Source organism: Pomacea canaliculata, linkage group LG10, assembly GCF_003073045.1.
Source record: "Pomacea canaliculata isolate SZHN2017 linkage group LG10, ASM307304v1, whole genome shotgun sequence".
NCBI lineage: Eukaryota > Metazoa > Mollusca > Gastropoda > Architaenioglossa > Ampullariidae > Pomacea > Pomacea canaliculata.
Genome location: NC_037599.1, coordinates 21768279 through 21789327, shown reverse-complemented (window position 1 = coordinate 21789327; position 21049 = coordinate 21768279). Strand labels below are relative to the sequence as shown.

Genomic DNA, 21049 nt, shown 5'->3' with positions numbered 1-21049 from the left:
TTTAAAAGAAACTGGCGAGGACTGGACATCACACCACAGGATGGAAGGAGGGAGAGAAATAAGATAGGGCGACAGAGAAAGAGAGAAGTAGACCGGGTGGGGTAGAGGGAGGTGTAAAAGTGCTCGGAACTGTACTTTTCTCTCGCTCAGATGTGTAGATACGTGTCTTGAGTCAATTACCATAACAACTGACGGCTGATTGCCGGAAACACTAGAACAGTGTCGGGGTTGTTGGAGCTGTGGCCGGTGTGGCCTGGGCTGATAAAAGCTGCAGCGGCTGTAATCTCGCGCGACTCCACGCGTCACGCGGTAACAAGAACTCGGTCGGAGCCAAAGCCAGTCGCCTTTCGTTTCGTACGAAGTAAGCTATCGTAAAATATCCCTGGAATACTATACTTCCTCCACCTCCTCCCCTTTCCTAGGCATCGTTGGTGAGAGTGCAGAAAGATGTTAGTCGACAATAAGGACAATCAGCCGAGAGAGTGATAGTGCGAAGAGAGTGCAAAGAGGTCTTCCAGAGTATAGATAAAAAAAGTTTCGCAACAAAATTTCCTGAGTTCTACGAGATAACAGACGGAAGCCAATGACAGTTCAAAACATGTTGTGAAAGTTCAGAAAGAATTTCAGGGCAAACCAAAGAGATTTGTCTAAACGTAGGACAGGGTAAGTACAAAGTGACCCCACAGTGACCTCTGTCCTGAGGTCAAACGTATGTAGTGTAAGTAGAAGGCGGGAGAACCGTGGAAAGACGACCCATGGTCGACACCTCTCTCGCCTCCAGCTGCAGGAGGAGGACGACAGCATCAGGGTTGAGGTGTGGGGCCCGCGTGTGGTCGTCGATCAAGGTTGGTGTCAGACATGAGCTCAGCTTACCTTCTACATGCTTCTACTTCACCAACAACACATACATCTTCAGTGTAGAAACACGATCTTACCGGCCTTATGGAACGATCACACGGAAGAGCATTTTCCCCCACAGCACCAGCCACCAATTACCATCAGTACCTGTGGACTTGACCCCCTCACTGTAGGAGGAGTTCTGATTCCAAATGTAGTAATTTCAGAGTCTGCAACACCTGAGAACATCCGAATCCTCGAGACAAAACTTTTAAGTACCTCAACTAAGTTTCGCCTCAGCTGAAGTACCAGCCGTTGTAAGGATAACCTGACCCTGGACAACGAAGCTGTTTGTCGGCCCTCGTCACACAGCAGGATGCTACAGACTCACGCCAGCGCCACCTAAATCAGGGGAGACGACCTCGCCAGTACAGAGTAACCTAAGAGGAGCGTTAGCGACCTAGACTTAGCCATGTCCGCAGACAAAGAAAAGAAAAAGGATACAAACAAGATGAAGCAGTAATGGAGCCAGCTGTGACTCAAGACTGAGCTAGCTAGTCAAACAGCTGACATGGTTCTGAGCCAGCTGCACAGTTTCTGAACCAGCTGCACACTTTCAATGACAAAATGACCATAACTTTGGCAATCATTCTTGCAATATTATGAGCGGGTTTATGACTGGCAGAAGGCTATGAGCCTTCTACAACCAGCCCTCGACAAATATCTCATCTCACGTTTCGCGCCAACAACAAACAATTACAGAAAGTCTGTCCGTGACGGTCACTGACAGGTTGAAATGTAGTGACCTCTTGAGTTGAGACAAAGAAACACACAGGTGACACTACAGTATCTGTCACAGCGACCTTCCGATCATGACTTTCACCTTTCTGTACATAACACACAGTTTCATAATAATAATAAAAAATTAAGAAACAATCCACGCGGTTCTTGTCTAACATCACTTCAAGTTATATCGTGTTCGTAACATTACACACCTGGGATAGTGTTGTGTGTGTGGGGGGAAGACGACGTATACCGGAAGTCCTCTTTTGACCTCAGCTTCCACGCGCCCCGGTTTATCGCATTACCTGCCCTCCGAGTGCAATTGTGTCGGGACTGCTCCTGTTTCCACGAGGTGGCTGTAGGGAGGGAGAGGTCTCTAATAAACTACCTGTACGTCAAGGTGGTGTCCGTTACAGGTGGCATCGGTTTACCTGTTGTCGCGTGCAGTGCGCCTTCTACGTTGCGCAGTGTCCGTTGTGCAAGTTACTTTTATGTCTTTTGAAGAAGGTCGCAACCCTGTAGGGTACTGACAGGGACACGGATATCCTGCAGTAAGTACAGAAATCTTAGATGCCTGCCTTGTGTGTGTTGTTTGTTTTATTTGCGCGCAAACAGACACACTCTAACCTCCACCCTCTAACCTCCACCCTCATCTTGGGTTGCGGTCATGTTTTTGTGAATCTCCACAGAACTCCACCTCCACACCATGCAACAGTGAGTCGTGCACAGCGAGAAATTATTTACAGGAGTGACGACGGACTGTCTGGTGGTCTGTACAGAAAGTTCGCACGGTTGACCTAGGTCATCCCCCACCCCACTCCAATCCTTTTCCTCCTGTACCCAGGACTTTCACCTTGACCTTTCTTGAGGGACGCTGCGGAGAAGGTTCATCTCATTCACCAGGGAGAGCGGGGTAGGGGATAGGGAGAGGAGAGGAGGGGAAGCGGGGTGAGCAATACAAGACTTACCCTCTCACCCCTTCCCCTAGTGAAGGAATCTGACGGCAGGGACCAACAATTCAGGATCGGGGTGGGCGGGGGAGGATGAAGCGGGTGCGAGCAGGAGGGATGGGGATGGCGCTCAAGTCTGAACAACCTTTTTATTCCACTCCTGGTCAAAACTCACTCCCGCCCTTCTTTTCCGAGACCGGGGCCATCGTGAAAGGCGAGTCCCCGGCAGTCAAAAGGTCTTCCCACCTACTGAGGGACCCGACTGACTGAAGAGGGGCCCGACATTCCTTTCCGATGGACGCCTTTTCACAAAAGTGAGACGTCAACACGATCTCCTCCACCGAGGTCACAGGTCGGCGGAACGGGTCGTCAGGGTGCTGTTATTCCCCTCCCTCATCACCTCCACCACCAATGCGAAACGAAACATCCGGCGATGACATATAATGTGGCACACAATGGGCCATTCATCGGTTACTTCCTCCTTCAGTTTAGCAGAAAATTGGGTCAAAGGTCAAAGGCCAATCAGCGGCGCGAAAGTAGAGATCTTGTCACTCAGCCGTGCTGGGGTCAATAATCGATCACTACTTAAAAATGAATTCTCTGCAATTAATTCTAATATCAGTCATTCGTGGGCTCACTTCACGGTCAGTAATTTAGTCACGAATGTCTACTCAGGGATTCCGATTGGTTGAGTTAGAAACAGATTCTGGAATCAGTAAGGATAATATAAACAGATTCTGTAAAGTTCAGAGCCTGAAACCCAGCGATTGATATATTATTATACAATTTCAAATTTTACAACGACCAGAGATATCAGCAGCAACACTGCAGTCGACTGTGGGTAGGAAGGATGAGTGCACAAGTAAGTAGTGCTAGTTTCGATATCTACCGTCGTCTACATTATGTTGAGGGTCACAGAATGAATTTTGTTCAATGATGCACAACAGACAAGAGGCAACACAGTTGCCCTGTACCACAGTAGCAGCAGGCTTATTACGAAGCCGGAAGTTGTTTTCATTATGTGGTGAGGGACAGTGACGACCGACCCACCAACTCACCCACTTTTTTTTTTTTTGCGCTGCCCTCCTTCACAGACAACTTCCGGTAGACGTGACAACGAGGCTAGCAAATACGGAAGTGTTTGAGATTTTTGATGATCGCGCAGAAGATGAATTAAAACACGGTTCTTCAGTCAGGTCACGATGAAATAATTAAAAAAAAATAGTTTCTATGTTGCGGTTGGGCAAAGTACGTGTTGGGGTGCTTCGATGTTTGAAAATATTAATGTTTATGTTGGCTTCCCTCATCCCCTACTATACAACCTTAGGCGTCACGAGAATTGTGTCAATGTGGATGTTGTCGCCCAGTGGAGGAGGGTACAGGGCTCCTTTGATCACCGAACAGTGACTCTTTAGTCACAAAGCCAAGAAACATTACAATTCACGAAGAATGATTGATTCGAGGTCTTTTCTTCTTTCCCGTAAAGAAGTCTAGTTTCATAAGAGCCCGTGACCTGTATCGCCACATTCATGTCAGTGACCGCAAGGTGACCCAGTAGTAGATTCTCGTTGTCATAGCAACTGTGACAGGAATCATGTGCTAGTTATTAATGATTTTCTTTTGTGAACAAAGTTTCGGCACAGTGTCTGTAACTCCCAGTGCTGTTATAAAAACAAAATTCTACATTTATTTTGATAGGATAATAACAACTGAGTTTCTAAAATTATATATATATAAAAAAAGGTAAAATCCATTGTCATGGTGTAAGTGGGACAAGGAAATTTCGCACAATTTTAGTCTAGACTGTGGATGAGTCCACTTAAGTAGTTAAAAGGACCTTGTGTACACACATTCAGAGAAACATTATGTACGGCACGCGGACAGACAGACAGACAGACAGACGCGTGAACATTGTAAAGTATCGTTATCAGATGATGTTCCGCGAGTTGAATCATATAACCACAGTACTCAGAGGGCCAAGTCTGGAGACTGATGCAAAAATGCAGCAACATGGAACATTTTTTGCTCATTTCTGAAAAAATGTCTAAACACAATTAAAAAAGTCTTTCCCAGACTGGCAGCAATTTCAATTTGTCGTGCAGTCAAAGAGATTCCCAAGAATCACTTACTCCACTGGCAAAACAATCTGCTCTGGAAATAGCTTTAGGAAAATTTTTGTTTGGGGATAAACACGCTACTGTAAGTGCCAGTGTCAGGGTCGAAATATTTTTAGGCATCAGGGCCAAGACCTACAGCACATTGCCAAGGTTGTCGTCTGAATGATGGGTTCGTGTGCCTAACCCCTGGTCAAAAATAACAGCAGCCCGGAAGCCAGGAAGAAAGAATTTAAGAAAGCCATTGATGTGTTCTGCACAGAACAGGAGCATGCTTCTAGCATTTGATTAATTAACCAACAGAGATGAAGCAGATACAATAATCCGTGTTGAAATGCTTTCTTAAAAAAGAAATCGGGGCTAACAAACTCGACTGGTTAATGAAGTAAAAATACTTCGCGATAAAGGAGGGATCAAAACACCTAGATAAGGCCCGAAGGACAGCCGATACCGGCTTTCAAACCTCAGCGTATCAAAGTTTTTTTCCTTTGGTGTAAACAGCTGTAGACCCACGAATATTGCCACACAATAATTGTAAATACATGACTGCACGAACAAAACACGCACTTGGCTGACTCTCGGTCTCAGAGGTGTTTGGGGTCACGTGACCAAGTCCTGAGGTGCAAACCATGCACAAGACCGGCAGCGGCGCCAACTCTACCACCTGCCCTCGTCAGCTGACGCTCTCCTCACAGGTAAGAAGGGTTCGATAAGCTCCAGTGGAGTCGATAACTCTTTGTTTAAGAACTTCGACCACATTACCGGTGACCCCGACATCAAAGGAAAACCACTCAGCCCTCCGACTCGGTCCTTCACCGTGAGAGGGTGCTCGAACCTCGCCGCCAGGGGGATAAGGGTCAGGGGTCAGGTACTCGTCGGTAACTGCTCAAAGACTTTGTAAGGGCCACCCATTCGCTGCTTCTTGACATAGGGAAAACCACCTTGGGGGTCGTGACTAGACCCCGAGATATCGCTCCACCACGGTGACTGTGACTGTGACTGTTGCTGTGACAAGTCCGTTCTTATCCCTTGCCTCGCCTTCTGATGGATGATAACTGGGCGATAATGTCGGGACGTTAGTTGTAGGTTAAGTTGAAGGGTTATCACCGCCATCTGACAGTTCAATACACACCTGACTTTTCACACTGACAAGTACCCGCGCCAAGCGTCTCCCCGTGTGTCTCGCTATCGAGGTTTGGCGGGTAGGGAATGAGGGCTTCGCACTCTAGTTCAGATAAGCTTGCATTGGAGTCACCAGCAGGCCTACTTCCCAGAGTCCATTGTGACATACAACTTGTGGGCAGTTCCCGACAAGTGTTCAAATGTTGAGATGCCATTTGTAGGCCATACCCGTACAATGTGTAGGTGTAGTTCAAAGTACATGATAACGACGATTTCAATGACCTCCAGTTAACTTGTTGGTGGTGGTGTTTATTTATTTATTTTTTTTTTATTGTGGTCTGTGTGTGTATATATACAAGGCGAAGCTGATTTTAACCGAATTTTTAAAATTTTATTTTGTTGGTCTGACTCCAATCCTCTATCTAACTCTCTAAAATTCAGAATGCATGATTAAATTGATAATAAAATGAAAATGTGCAGTAGATGTGACCATTATGTTGGGGACTGGATGATGAGACAGAAAAGACAGACACACAGGGCAAATACTGGGAAAATTCAACACAGGTAAATAAGCTGGTACTAACGTGCATTGTTCTTCAAGCAGTTGGCTCCATCCTATGTATTGTTGTTATGTTTAAGAATGATGCTTTTATGATCTAAATATTAGCTATTGATAAATACAGGAACATATCAAAGTGTTTCAAAGTGTTCACTTGATGGGCTTTTACTGTGATCCATGTAAGAGCAAAAAATTATAAAATTATGGAAATTTTTAAAATGTTAATAAAGCAATCAAGTAAACAATTCACATGCTACAGAGACTGAAAAATAAGATGATAATCAGTCACACAATAAATGATCGCCACTCGAGCATAAAAATATACGAGACATTATCAGTTGCAACCTCGCCATGAACAAAAGATTATTGCTATTTTATTTATAGAATACGCGCCTAAAGGTATTCCCAAGGCTTCTTTTTAAACCAATAAAAATATAATTTTAACATTATAATTTAATATTATGACATCAAAATTATGAGCAAATCTCAACATTTATTTTTTTTCTTGTGGTGGTGTCACATCATATTAATGTCGTTATATATCATGTATAATTCTTCTAAACTTTAGAGAAATGAACAGAAGTGTCACACATAGGATTTTCAGTAAAGTGACAGGTGAGGATGCCGATGTTATAGAGAATGATATCTCTAAAATGAACTTGACCTGATCATAAAGAAAAAATGTTGCACTCTGCTTGTCCTTTAATGTCTACAGTACATGTTTCGCTTCTTGATGTGGGTATAAAGGCATCAACGATAGACGACAATCAATGGTCTGTGCACCATCAACTCTTCGACGAGCACCGGGAAGGCTCTCCATGAAGAAAGAGACAATCGTGTATATAGTTCAGAGGCGGATTAATGCATGAATGAGTGTAGTGTGCAGTGAGGTGGGAACTGACTCACTTGCTATCTGGATTAGCAATCAGAAGATCAATGGGAACCTAGAAAACTAGCCGACTGGAATAATTTGATAACATTCTTGATTACACTTATGACTTGCTTAATTTTTCACTAAATTGTGTTGAGTTGTTAATTGGGAATGTGTCTTGGGAGGCTTTGAGTCACTTGTGAGAACTTAAGTCAGCAATAATGTAATGCGTGCACTGCATGCATGTGTTAGTGCGGGTGGCAGACAACTAAGAGTGCAAGCAGACCAAAGTGGTGACTCAACGAGCGTATTTTGTCAATTATTCAGTGCATGTGCAATACGCTGGTCAAAGTGGAAGAAGGGGACAATCTGTTAGCCATTCAGCTGCTTTTATTGAGACATATGAGCGTACACAGATGGGTGAAAAAGATCATCGTAGTGTTATAAATTGCTGAAACAGTAAATTTTAAAAAGGCAGGAGAAAATTTCGTATTATCTGCTTTTCAAATGGCAAATGCCTAAAAACTTGAAAGCACAAAATTGTGGATATGCTGCAAGCAATATGAAGACAGAACTTCGTGCTGACAGCAAACTCAACAGCATGCTATCGATATTCTGCATTACCATTTGTACATAAATGACCGTGTGTAATCAGGCAGATCCTAATATTACATCGTGGGTATAAATGTGAGAACACACAAGCATCACAACGAAGAGCAAGATAACTGCTGGGCTTGGGGAAAAGTAGAATGATGCAGAGCCAGGCATTGATTCTGAAATAACAGCTGGCGGAGTTATATGTTAAATATTCATAAATCTGTCACACAATTAATATTCCTTTGTTAGAGGAATGAACTGCTGGAGAAACAAAAGAAATATGCAGAGTGCTGTATAGCCTATTCACCCCTATTGCCTTTAAACTTCACAGTGATGTCCTTATTTATATCTACACACGGAAGCAAGGCATTTTTTTCTCACCCACAGTCTCATGAGAAGGACCTTGGTGCAGTTAAAACGGCATAGAAAAACGTGCGTTCAAAACAGGCAATCCCACAGCAAATAATAACACTCCACGCCCTAAAAATATGTGGTGTAAATAAGATATTTTAAAAACAAATTATGCATTTCAATCTGTGACCGTTGTCGAAGCACATGGACATGGAAGTGTGCGAGATCACTGCACCACAACTCTACAGAGGAAGTCCACTCACAGGTGTGTTGTCCAATGATCAGTACCTTCCAGATTTGATGACATCAACTAGTATGCAGGTCAAACTGTAAACCAAATGTCTTTCAGCCTCTCTCCCTCTGTGTGTGTGTGTTTTAGGAAAAAAACAAACCACACTGTCTAAGAAAAAAGACTCCACTATAACAGTTACACAGGAGTAATAACTAAACATAACACGGGCAGAAACTGCTTCATCATAGTTAGAACTGTTCACTATTTGTACACTGTAAGTCGTTTAGGGGAGTGCCGGACCACAATCTTCTGCTGCACCTCTCTCTCTCACACACACACACAGAACCCTCCAAGGATTGCGCCCAAGTTTGACCGGCTCGACAACTACTTATCGGGGTAGGACAAACAAACTGATCCGGGACCTAACAGAGAGAGAGAAAGAGAGAGAAAGTGAGAGAGAGAAAAAAAGAAAGCTAACATCCGGGTATGCGCCCACCAACCACACCACGCCCCCTACATGTGAGGCTAGAACTCGGCCCTACACCCGTTTCAAATCTTCACGTGTTGCATAAGGTCACCGGCCTCGGTGTCGCGTGATGTTACCTCTTGTTATCTTGCTATCGGTCTGTTATCAGCGGCCAAGGTTCGAGTCCGTCTGTACACTAAGGTGCGCTGGCAGGTAGGACTTACGCAAGACACAGTGTGGTATGTGTCTCTGTGTTGACAAGCTCAGGTATTGTCCGAAATTTCGACAAGAAGTTAGTGGAGAAAGTCACAAGCTTGTCTTATCGTCGTGTTGTCACCGAGATTAGCGATGATGATCAACAGAGGGCATCCTTCACACACACATTTTTTTTTTAGGTTGTTTGACTTCATCAACATCAACAGAGATAAAGAGAAATGTACCCACTGTTCCTGTCTGCCACAAGGTCTATCCTCATTCCTGCTCGCCTCTAAACCAAGCCTCAAAGGAATTCAAGATGTCGACTAAGGTTGCAACATCCGGCAAACCATCAAAATTATCAGTTTCTGGTTAGCTGTCGCTTTATTTGTTATTTCCAACAATGTTTTAACAAATGTATTGCTGCCCTCGCTCTGAATTACATCAGCTTTTGAGTCCTTTCGTTTGTAAAAAAAAATTTACTAAGACAAACCGCGTTGGACATTTTCATCTGCTGGAATGAAATCTCGTTCTACATCACGTGATCGTATGACGTCAGCGTGAAACTATGGCGGCTACCAGCGACCCATTTCCAGCAAAGCATTTTAATCCCGTAACAACTCTTCTTGTTGGTAACAGAAGTGAATTTTGCGAAGATGAATAATTTTTCCTCGTCAGCGTGAATGGCGCGCGACCCGCCATGTCGACATTGCTACCCTCGGAGACTGCGCGTGAGAGGGGGACCTTGATGACGAGTCCTCCAAACATCATTTAGTCTGTGGGGTATCTCACATGATTGCAGATAAAATCTGGCGGCTAGGCACTCTCCACTGTGATCATATCTCTCTCTCAGCACAGGAGAGACAGAAGAGAACTGGAACGTTTTGTTGACATTTAACCCCCGGCGCGCGCGTACACACACACAAGAAGATAATTGCACATCTCTACAACTTTATGTATACTTAATACACACTATAAAAGGCATTACGAAAGATTTCATAGTTAATGTAAATAACAGTGATAACTGCATTCTTTCAATCCTTATGCTAAAACATACACACGCACGCACACAAAGACAGAGAGAGAGAGCAGGAGATGGTGTGGACGTGCATGTCGGCCCTCGCACACCACTTGCCGTTATTCACACACCCCATGCCGCAAAACGCAGGCTTGCGAAACCGTACAGACACAGGGTAGAGGCCAGGTGATGAATGGGAGATAATATTTTGTACGTCATTCACTAACACCCTCCCTCCCTCCTCTCATTCATCGCACGGCGCCACGATGCATGTCGAGGGCCAGCTGCAGCCAGCCCCTCCCCTCTCCACAATCATTCCCTCGCCTATTTGTGACGTCACCAGTGGTTCACCGACGGCTTTAAAAAAAATAAATCAGTTACTCGGCAAAACAGGATTTCGCTTGCTGAGCAACACCGACACCCACACCGACAAGTCTGAAGTTACGACATGTTCTTAACTTGAACAGGAAATGAGTTTGAAAACAAAACCACCAGTGAGCAAAGTGCAGGCAGGCTGTTTGCCGTTAGATGTCACCTGACCACAGCTAGATGGCAAGAAATCTCACGATATCACAATTCACGCCAAAGTCACGTGTTTTCATATTTTTGTTGTTATTCACTTACGGACAGACGTAGTACTCTCCGAGTAATCCTCTCTCCATTTCCTCTGTTAATCCATTCATCCATCACCGTCACATTGATGTCAGTGAGTAATCTCTCCCTCTCTCTCTCTGTCTCCTTATTTGTCACTCGGCCAAATCCTCGACATCAAGCTGACTGTCGAGGACTGAAAAGCAGATGTGCAGAGGGGGGTAAAACATCCCTAATATCGCCAGCTGTACTAGTATTTGGACAGTTTATTCATATTTCTAAGACGGGAACCCAAACAACACCTTGCACCACAGGTTGAGACAGTGTGTGGTGCGAGCCTATACTACATTGTAGATGTACTGACCTCACTGGCTGGCTTCATTCTAATCCTCGCCTCGTGTCGAGGGCCACAGGAACAGACGACAGGACGAGTCCAAAGTCCTGTTTCTAGTTCACGACCATTATTAACCACATTAAAAGCCGGATACGAGTGTACAGGCAAGGGAGTAGAGGTGGCACCACTACTAAAAACACTAGAGACAGAGAGAATCCTGAAGGTCTGCATAAACACCTCTCTTAACTTCGCTACAAACCCGGATGTGTGTAAGCCTGCTTCCTGTGATTACAATTATGTTGATAGAAACAAACACGATTTATTTGTGTGTCCGGCTCAGTGGTAATTCTATACGACAAAGCTGAGACCCGACATCTCTGTCTTGTTGATGTATATCAATGAAACATCCGGGCAAATCAAAGATCAGAATACTTTACAATCACTTCGGTGAAAGAGCCGTTCTCAATGGTCTGTCAATGTCCACCTGAGGCACACCTGTGGATCGACCTCCGAGAACCTGACAAGAGCCTGGATTTCCAGCACAACACAGCAAGCTATGGCATGAGACGGTTCCAGAATAATTTGCGTTTATTATCCGGTTTGAAGGTGGCTTACAATTTTCATTACAATTTGGTTGGGAAACCGATACCCAGAGGTAGGGTTTGAAACAAGGTCGGCTAGCGCTGCCAACATGCTCCCACAGAAAAGTTCCTTGGACTTGTAATGGTAAAAATCTGACTCACCGAGCATTTTTATTATTACATAATAAAACGTAAAGGCTGATAGGACTAGCCAACCAGATTCAACCTGACTAATAAGACAAAGAAGGAAATGGAACTTTCCCTTTCTGGATCACATCCTCTTCCTCCGAAAACCCTCGCAACTATCCTCGCCTCTAAAAGACACAATTCTCCTAATTCTAAATTGACTTCCACCCGATCTCTTCTCCAAGAACACCAGTTTCGCAGCTCTCTCTCTCTGCCAGACAACATCGTGGAGACAAGAGCACGGGTGGCAAGACCCATTAATCAACTCCCACCCGCTCACCCATCAGCATTCCACACCGTGTCATCGCCACGCCCGCTGTTCCTCGCATTCTCGCGCCTGTGCAGCATGATGGTCGTGCATGCACATGTACAAATAATAATTATTCTCACCATTGCCACTCGATACGGCAAAGGGCGGTGAGCAAGGCCACACGGACATCCGGAAAGAGCCAGCAAAAACAATCAACTTGCTCTGTTTTGTCGCTACACTCCTTAGTGAGCGGGGGGACCCCAAGGTGAACAACCTCACACTCACCAGAAACAGATTGGAGGTTGGATAGAGGAGGTAAGCGGTAAATTAAAAAAAAAAAATCAACCCCGTCGTGCAGTGACTCGCAGTGTCGAATGAAAAAGACTTGTCGAGAGTGGAAGGTCTTGTGATAAATTGTGCCTGATGGAAGCAGTTAGTTAAGTACATACTGGAAACACATAGACCTTGTGAGAGAGAGAGAATTTGATATTTTTGTCCTTCTCTACACTTTCAAGTTACCCCCCTCATACTACCTTTCCTCGGTTTGTCACCCTGAATTGTGTCGACTGGCGATGACCGTCTGCGTGACAAGAAGCTGTTGACATCCATGGCACTGTCACCAGGGAACACCCACAGGCGATGAATGCAGACGACAGCAATTCGCTCACCTGCACGCGAGCTACTGAAGGGAGACAACTCTCTGTGGCGCTGTTAGCGGTCCGCACACAGGTAGACAAGGATAATTTACACACACACACAGGTAGACAAGTATAATTTACACACACACACACAGGTAGACAAGGATAATTTACACACACACACAGGTAGACAAGTATAATTTACACACACGCAACATTTCAAAGGCCTGGCCTACTTACTAAACCTGGTCTGGAGAGCACAGTAAACCCTTTTCCCTGTCGTTTGAACTGGAGCCCTGATGTCGCCAGGTAGGACACGGCCCTGACACCAGATCCCCGACTGTACCTCTGTGTACCTGCATGGCGGACATATCCCGCTGTCCGTGCCGCCTCGCCAAGAGAAAGTAGTTCACGTGTCAACAAGACAGATAAGAAAAAGAGAATAAAAAGTTGAATGTAGTATAGATGTCTGACCACATGATCAGCTTCTGAGACAAGGGTTTCCCCAATTAACTTCAAGAAAGGATTATTGCTTTATTCGTTGCGCAGGCTCCCTGGTGTGTGTGCGCGCGCTGGTGTTTTGAAATGAAGGAATAAAGGTTGAAATACTAATTTCAACTCAATTTTTGTTATTGGTGTTCCACGCTTGTGCACTCGCGACAGGGTACTTCCTGCAGGTAGGTGGCTGGTGCGTGTGTGGGGGAAGGTAAAGGACGGGGAAGATTCGCACGCGACTGACACCCGACAGAAAAGGGGGTAGCCCCAACACACCCTCCTGTCAGCAAAGTTCTCCTCACCTCTCTCCTACAAGACGCACGGCGAAAACCTAACATCCACCCGTGTCTCCCCCCCCCCCCGAACACACACACACAGATCGTCAGACGTTTCACGGGATGGCACGCACTAACCCGACCAACGCCGATCTTGCACTTCGCGAAATGAGGGTCGGTGCCGAGTCAGGTGCGCGGCTTTGAAGTGAGAAGCAGTGGAGAGAGACTCAAGTACCCTGGCTGTCACATCCACTCGCCTCTTTCTACTCGGAACGTTCTCAGACCGCGCTCCCGTGATGCCACGACCTGCACTGTCCGACATTGTGACGTCATTTATTTGCAGTGTCACGTGACGTCCTTCCATGGCGTCGTTAGTCGCTCGTCTTGGAAGGCGTCTACCATTGCCATCTCCATCAGCCTGATCCATCAGCTGTACCAAAACCGTTTATTTCGGTTACAGTATTCCACGTTAGCGTTGTGCACAGTGTGCCAGAAAACAAACTAATAACCAGGTTAGTTAATTTCTTTTTCTAAAACTTATCTCAGGGGCGTGGATGCATGTTCAACTCTACTCCTTTTTCAGTGTATTAAAGGTCTACGTTTTTATTTTGAAACCTCATAGATTGTTAAATATTCCGAGAACATGGAGAGGAGGGGGGAAGACAAGAATGAACAAGTAAAAGAAGGGGGAGAAAGATCAGGAAGAGGTGTAGGCATCCTGCACCTTATCCTCCAATCCCTTCCAAACCCTAACGAACCTAATTTGTAACAAATGCGTGGTGAGACTCAACTCTTCCATCCATTCTTTGCCTCTGCACGGTGTTCAGACTTCAGAGCTTTAACTCCAGTCATCGCAGACCTAACGATAAAGACCCGCTCACTGTGTTTATTACATTTATAACAGATTTTTTAAATTAATTTCCGAGTTATCTAACGCTTACCTCTAGCCACACGTCTAATAACTAGATTGTCACAGGTGTTAACTAGCGGGGACGGGATGGGTGGGTAAATCAAACCCGAATATATATTCATACCCCGGGGTCTGTATGACGTGGTCTGACTGCAGATAAAATCTGGCGGTTAGGCGTTTTACGCTGATTCCATCTTTCTGTAAACGACTTGCCATTCTCTGCACATGAAAGTTGGAGACAAAGACTCAGAAGGAATTTGAGCTTTTTCTTCATTTTTTTTATATTATATATTGACATTTGACCGTTGAAGTCATCACAAGGTTAGGATCGTTGAACACATACCAAGATCTGTTTCCAGTTCACAACTGCCTCCGAGTCCCCTTGAAACAGGAACACGTAGAAAGTGGCGTAGATGAACAACACTGGGTGCAGCTGAGAAGCTGGTGGGGTAGAGAGGATGGGACCTGCAGCAAAGATACATTCTCATCGTGTTTTCCTCCTCGCGTTGACCTGGCGGTGACCCCGTCGGTTACAGCGACTGCTCCTCGTGATTTCCTTCCAACCAGCGGGATTAGCTACAACCGCTTCATCCATCGGCGCGTCACTCGTGTTGAATACATCGTGTACATCATCATCTTTCTCCTCGCCCCACCTCCTTCCAGAAAAACCTACGGTCTCTCCCTGATCCTCTTTCCTACAACACAAAATGTCTGCCAGACCTCACTGATGTTCCGCATCAGAGACTTGCTTTTGATGGCAGTAGGGATTGAATAGACAGATTGGAAGGTCGGGTAGGCCGTAGGCGGGGTGGAGACGAGAGGGACTCCGTGAAGGTGTATGTTAGATTCCATTCAAATATCGTCAACAATCATTCACCTGCCACATACCAAGCCCAGTAACTGTTCTCATAAGATAACGTAGGTTATTGTTGTGTTGTATTGTGTTGTACTGTATTTACCGAGGTGTGTTATCTTACTAACATCCGCGTCTTGCGAACTCAGGGTACTCATTGCTCCTCGTCAGCCCCGGGCAAGGTCGTCGTCGTTGCAGCCCTCGTTACCCACAAGCCAGTCAGGCGTCAACGAGCGACGTGTCAAAGGCGCGCGGCAGGGAGCGGCAAAAGCGGTGAACTGTAAATACAGACGACATAATACACACGCCATCACAAGACCGCCGACAGAGATGGTCGGGCCGCCATATCAAAAGTCGGGTTCTTAAAGTCCTTGCTTGAGAAAGCATTGCCGGGAGACGGGGCGTGACCAGGGATAGACGACCATTCACTTTTATTTTTCGCTGTGCACTCTCGGATTAAAATTGTTTAAACTTCTTTTTTAAGAAGTGTGCATGGAACTATACATAGAAAAAAAAATTGATGCTCTCTCCGGAGAGACCACCTTCCAACGTTTTTCAAAGGAACTGAAGCACAGATTGAACTCCAAATGAATAATCGAGAAGTGCTCTTCTCATCAACGACAACAGCAAGGAGGGAGAGAGTACAATCGCGGGGTGGGCTGGTTGAGAGTTTGTGGCAAACAGACTGGTAATGGGGTGTCTGGTGTATCCTTTCTTCTCTGTGTGTAAAATAAATAAGTACATGGAGGAAAAATGGCAAAGAAGGTGGGCACCAAGCCAGACACCTGAAAACGTCCTCAGAGTGAATCTCGTTACATAACGGGTTCAAGGGGAGGTAAAGACTGAAAACTTGACAGGACCACCGGGAAATTGTGCCACCGCTTGGGGTCCGCTAAGGAGGATGGACAAAGATGGCAAGACAGGGGTCAAAGGGCGAGCAGCGAGAGGAGTAGATGGAGGGTGAGAAAGGTGCCGCCGGATGACTCACAAAATTAACGAAGAGGATGAGTGAGGAAGACAAAGAGCGGATGTTAGGTAAGTGCGTTATTTACGATTCCGACAGACGCAACGGGTTACATGCCATCATGGCAGAAAATGGGAGAAATATTTGAAGCACGCGAGCTGGCTTTACGTGCTCGTGCTCTCTCGTGGGGTGCTTATCTCCCCTCCCTCTCTCTCACACACACTTGACACAGAATATGTTATGTTGACCAATCAACCGAGGAACACCTGTACACATGATTACAAACGATCTGTAATTTTAATATCGCACTCTCGTATTATCTGGGTTATTATGGGATCAATACTCACAACAAACTCTGTATTGTTAGGCCTTACAACTGGAGTGAACTTCCTGTACCCTAACACCCACATTTCTACTGCGAATAGTATTACGGCATAAGTAAAATAAGTAAATAAGTAAAACAGAACTAAAAAACAGCAAAGAAGTTCATAAAGTAAGAAAGGGACAGGGACATACCCTGGTACGCACATATATATATTTTATTACATCAACTGTAAACTATTTCCAGTCGTCATTATGAACCTAACATAGGGTATCAGTCAAAATTTTTTGAAGTGCATTGTGATGAGTGTTTCTATATTTTTCAGGTAAAAATGTGAGCTTCAGATAGGAGTTACACATGGGGTACCCGAGGAGCCGAATAGTTATGGTGTCCGATGAAGGGGAAGCCGAGGACCGGGTGTCTTAATTCACACCACTACCACACAAGTCGTTGCTGCTACTGAACAGAAGGCTTCCTGCATGGGTGTGCATGTAACCCTGAGCCTTCTGATGGGGGACTACTGAACTACCCATGTAGACACCTCTCACAAGCATCTCTAAATCTTTCTCTCGTGGTGGTGAGGGGCAGGGGTCTGTGTTGCATGATTAAATCCAGGCTTGTACATTTTAACGAGGGGAACGACTTTGTCTCTACATCTCGTGATCGCACTGCTGACAAGCAACCCTCGAGCTTTAGCCAGTCGGCTGGCAGGTGAACATCAAAGGCAGGCAACACTTCACGCCTAGTTGCACTGTGCGTGTCTGTGGACAGTTAACATCTTCTCCCGCCACACCAGGAGAAGGCAGAAAATGTAGATGACCTGAAAAATAAATCACCAGACACGAAGAACTGTTGCCAAACTATCCGAATGTACCAACACCTCCCCCACCCGTCAGTGTGCGAGCTGTAAATTCCTGAATAACCGAATATAAGTAAGACTTCTCATATTCTCTCAGATAATTAAGTCATAGTTTGACTACAGGATGTTCAACATAAGAGACTATGTTCGTTGTTTACCCGCATCCACCGCATGAAGAAAATAAGTGTGTTAATGGCCACAGGTACGCGGCAGGAAGGTGTTGTGAGGAGGGCGAACTAAAGGGCAGGAGTTGGGGGTCGAGGGGGTTACGAGAGATACCGACGACCGTAAAACAACAAGCAAGAGATTCCACTCAGCTGCAGGCTGCAGACGATGTGATACCAACGGTTCTGCTGACATTTGCCACCGCTAGAGCTCAGGAGAGCATCATGTCCTTTACACCTACCAGCATCACAAAAAAAGAAAAGAAAAGAAAAAAAAAAAACCCAGCCCGCCACAGCTGGACATAATAAAATCGGCTAGGCGGACATTTGCCCGAGAATAAAAACCATCACCACGATAATAATATTAAATAACGAGGAATCGATTCTCTCATATTAATTAAAACTGAAAAAGTCAACAAATACCTCGCCAGCCTCCAAGAGTACAGGTTAAAAATATGAGACTAACGGTCGTACACCGGTGGCTTGCTCCTGTCCCTCCCTGCACAGTCACACGGTGCTAGCCTCCTATCCCACCAGCATCATGTATCAACTCCCTCCCACCCCGCCACCACACCGTCTGTCGCACGTACACACCGCTCCCCGTGTCCATGTCCCCCTACCCCTCCAACACACACCCGACTTCCGTGTTCATCCCGTGAGTCGTTGTGACGAATTCCAGACCTCTGCGGATGGCGTCAGACGCGCGAGGAATATGCCGCACGTGACAGGAGGGTCTGGCGCAATCTTTGGCGAATTCCAGCACCGCTGACAGCCCCGCCCCCGCAGCCTCAACGGTCGGGTAGCAGTTCCTATCAGTCGTCCGGGCGATCGCTATCCAGAACGAAAAAAGAAAGGAGAAAAAAAAAAAAGCAGAGAGAAGGGTTGCGCAAAAGGAAGAGGCAGATATCGTATGCCGCGAACGGGAATGAGACTTCTGAGTACACAAAAGTCGAGGTCAGAGGGCTAGAACCTTTATTTAGGTCACGCGCAGGCTATAAAAAGAACTAACATGGCTTCATCGCACTTGACCGGCACAAACCTCTAAGAAGGTGTCGCCTGCGAGGTGGACTGCTGGTTGCTACTGCAGCTCCTCCCTTGCTGCCGGAGAGGTCTGCTTGACACGGCGCGAGCAAGGGCGGCGAGGGTCACATCCCGTGCAGAGCCCCAATGCACTCTTGGCGCGGCGCGAACGGCGCGAGCACTAGGTCGCGGCAGTGGGAGTTCGCGATAGCTCAGCGAGCGCGTCGCGCGAAGTCGGTCAAAGAGGAGTGCCCGCGTGGAATGCGATTGTGAATCGGCGAGTATCAAGGTCCCGCTGCCTTCTTTGTCCGTGGTGGGGTTAGGAGCGAAGTTATTTCGGGAGGAAAAGAATCATCCGTTTTCAGTTTTAAACTTTCAACCTCTTTTACACAGAGCTCGCTCGCTCGCTCTCTCCCTCACACACACACACCATCATTATCATGGTAGTAGACATCGTCAAAACCCAACTCCCACCTGACGAAGAGAAAAAACAAGCTGCACTAAGTCAGCGAGTATTAATTAACATTATCACATACAAGTCAGTAAATACTACCAGCATCACTAGCGCCATTGACAAATTAACACAAAGGGAGTTTCAGGGTCTTTATGGAAGCAGGTGCTCAAGGATGAAGGCTACCTCCTGCAGTGACTTAACAAATCAATCATGTGTGACGAGCAGGCTGCAACTAAAAGCACTGACGTGAATCGAATCGATGATTGTGAGGAGCCCGCTACAACTGAAAGCATTACGAATCTTCTAGAAACGAAGTGAGTCCAATCAATGCTTTCGAGTGAGTAATTTCTGGGGATAGCCCTGTCTTAAAGCTTTATCACACACCTTTCAGCGACGCGGCAAGCGAAAGCGGAGGCGGAGCGGCGCCCGTGTCGTTCTTACCTCACCGAGTCGGGCGGCGGCGACGACCAGAGAGCACAAAACGACGACAAACGACCGACTTTTATTTACCCCACAATGCATCATGTCCAACAGTGAAAAACAGTCAGTAGGTCAGACGAAATGGCCACGAAATGGGATAGCTTGGAAGTCTCCAACAACCAGTTCGTCTAACATTACTCACGTTCTTATTACGACACGGGTGAGGGAGCAGGGGACGGCGCATACACACAGTGGCAGACAAAGACAGATATTCTAGGAGGTTGCTGACACTGAAACGAGCTTGCCAACCCACATGTACAGGCAAACCCACCAAAGACCAAAAAGGTCAAGCGTTTTCGGTGCTGTCTGTTCTACCCTTTCAACTCAAAAAGGTCAGAACTCTTGTAACGGTTTCTAAGGGGGTATATTTTTTTGTACTAAATGCGGAGAAGTGAGGACGAGATGGAGGGAGGTCCATGTCATGACAAGTGGGGGAGGAGAAAAGGAGAAAGGAAAAGCTTTTTAAAAAAAACCTTTCAGTTTCATTTCTCTCAAAGCTACGCAGTTCAGGAGGTTCCAGCTCTTGATTCATGCCCACACCCTCTTTCTTCCCCATCCCCACCCCCGCTACGCACCCCCTTCTCTTTTCACAACAGGGTGCAGGGGGAGCAGCCCTCAGGCTTCAGACGCCGCGCGTGCAAACCTCCACCCACCCATCCCACTCTGACTGAATGAAATTCAGGTTACTACGACGGCCTAGCAACGTAAAGACCGAAGGAAGGTCATCGAGTGCTTTTCATATGCTTCCAGTCCCAGAATAAATAATTTGTGTGGAACCCGGTAAAAAAAAAATTAAAAAATTACATGTCATTTCTAGAGTATGACGTGGATGCAGTACTGCACAACATCTCCACCCCCAACAACACACACGCATTAGTAACTCAGGAGACTGCAACAACTCTCCCAGACATGATACACTACCATTTTGTTGCGTGATTACATTAGGCAGAGGAAGAATTCTCCGAGAAGATTTACACAAATTCTACACCATTACAGCGGGAGTGGTGGTTAATGAAGCCTTGAAATACGAAATACTACTAACAGTTTTGCAGTTAACAGCGATTCCACAGCAACATTAAAACTTCAAACACTTCATTAGATATTGTTTTTCGTGGAATGTTAAGAAAAGGGACACTTGATGTTGCTCGCCTCACGTTCATACGCATGCACGCTCGCATACACATAGAGAGGCGGGAGAAAAAAAAAGAGAAAGAGACTGACTACAACGTCAAAAAATAAAATAAAAATAATACAACTCTCCTGTGCGAAGACTGATTGGACTTCCGCTCCCAGGTAGGTGACCCGTCCTTGATAGCCCGGCAATCCCCCGGCTCATGAATAAGACTGGATTTCCCCCGCCCCACCCAATGGCGAGCCGGGGTGCAGTCACGAGGCTGCGGCGGACGGTGACAGAGCGACTGGGAGGAGCGAAGCCCTCCCCTCGCTTACCTGCCCCACGCTCGGTACACTGCTGTCTCGCCTCCTGTCTCAGTGGGTCTTGATGTCAAGTTTTTTTTATATTTAGTTTGTGTTTGTCTTGGATGATGATGCACACCATCAATAATAATAATAATAAAA

General features: G+C 46.0%; 1 long non-coding RNA gene across 1 annotated transcript in view; it reads left to right on the top strand.

Annotated features, from left to right (window-relative positions):
• LOC112574204 overlaps positions 1-21049 on the top strand; it is a 43365-nt gene extending 22316 nt beyond the window's left edge. The window contains exon 4 of the long non-coding RNA XR_003101380.1: positions 16820-21049. This is a non-coding gene — a long non-coding RNA (uncharacterized LOC112574204). The remainder of the gene's footprint in view (positions 1-16819) is intronic.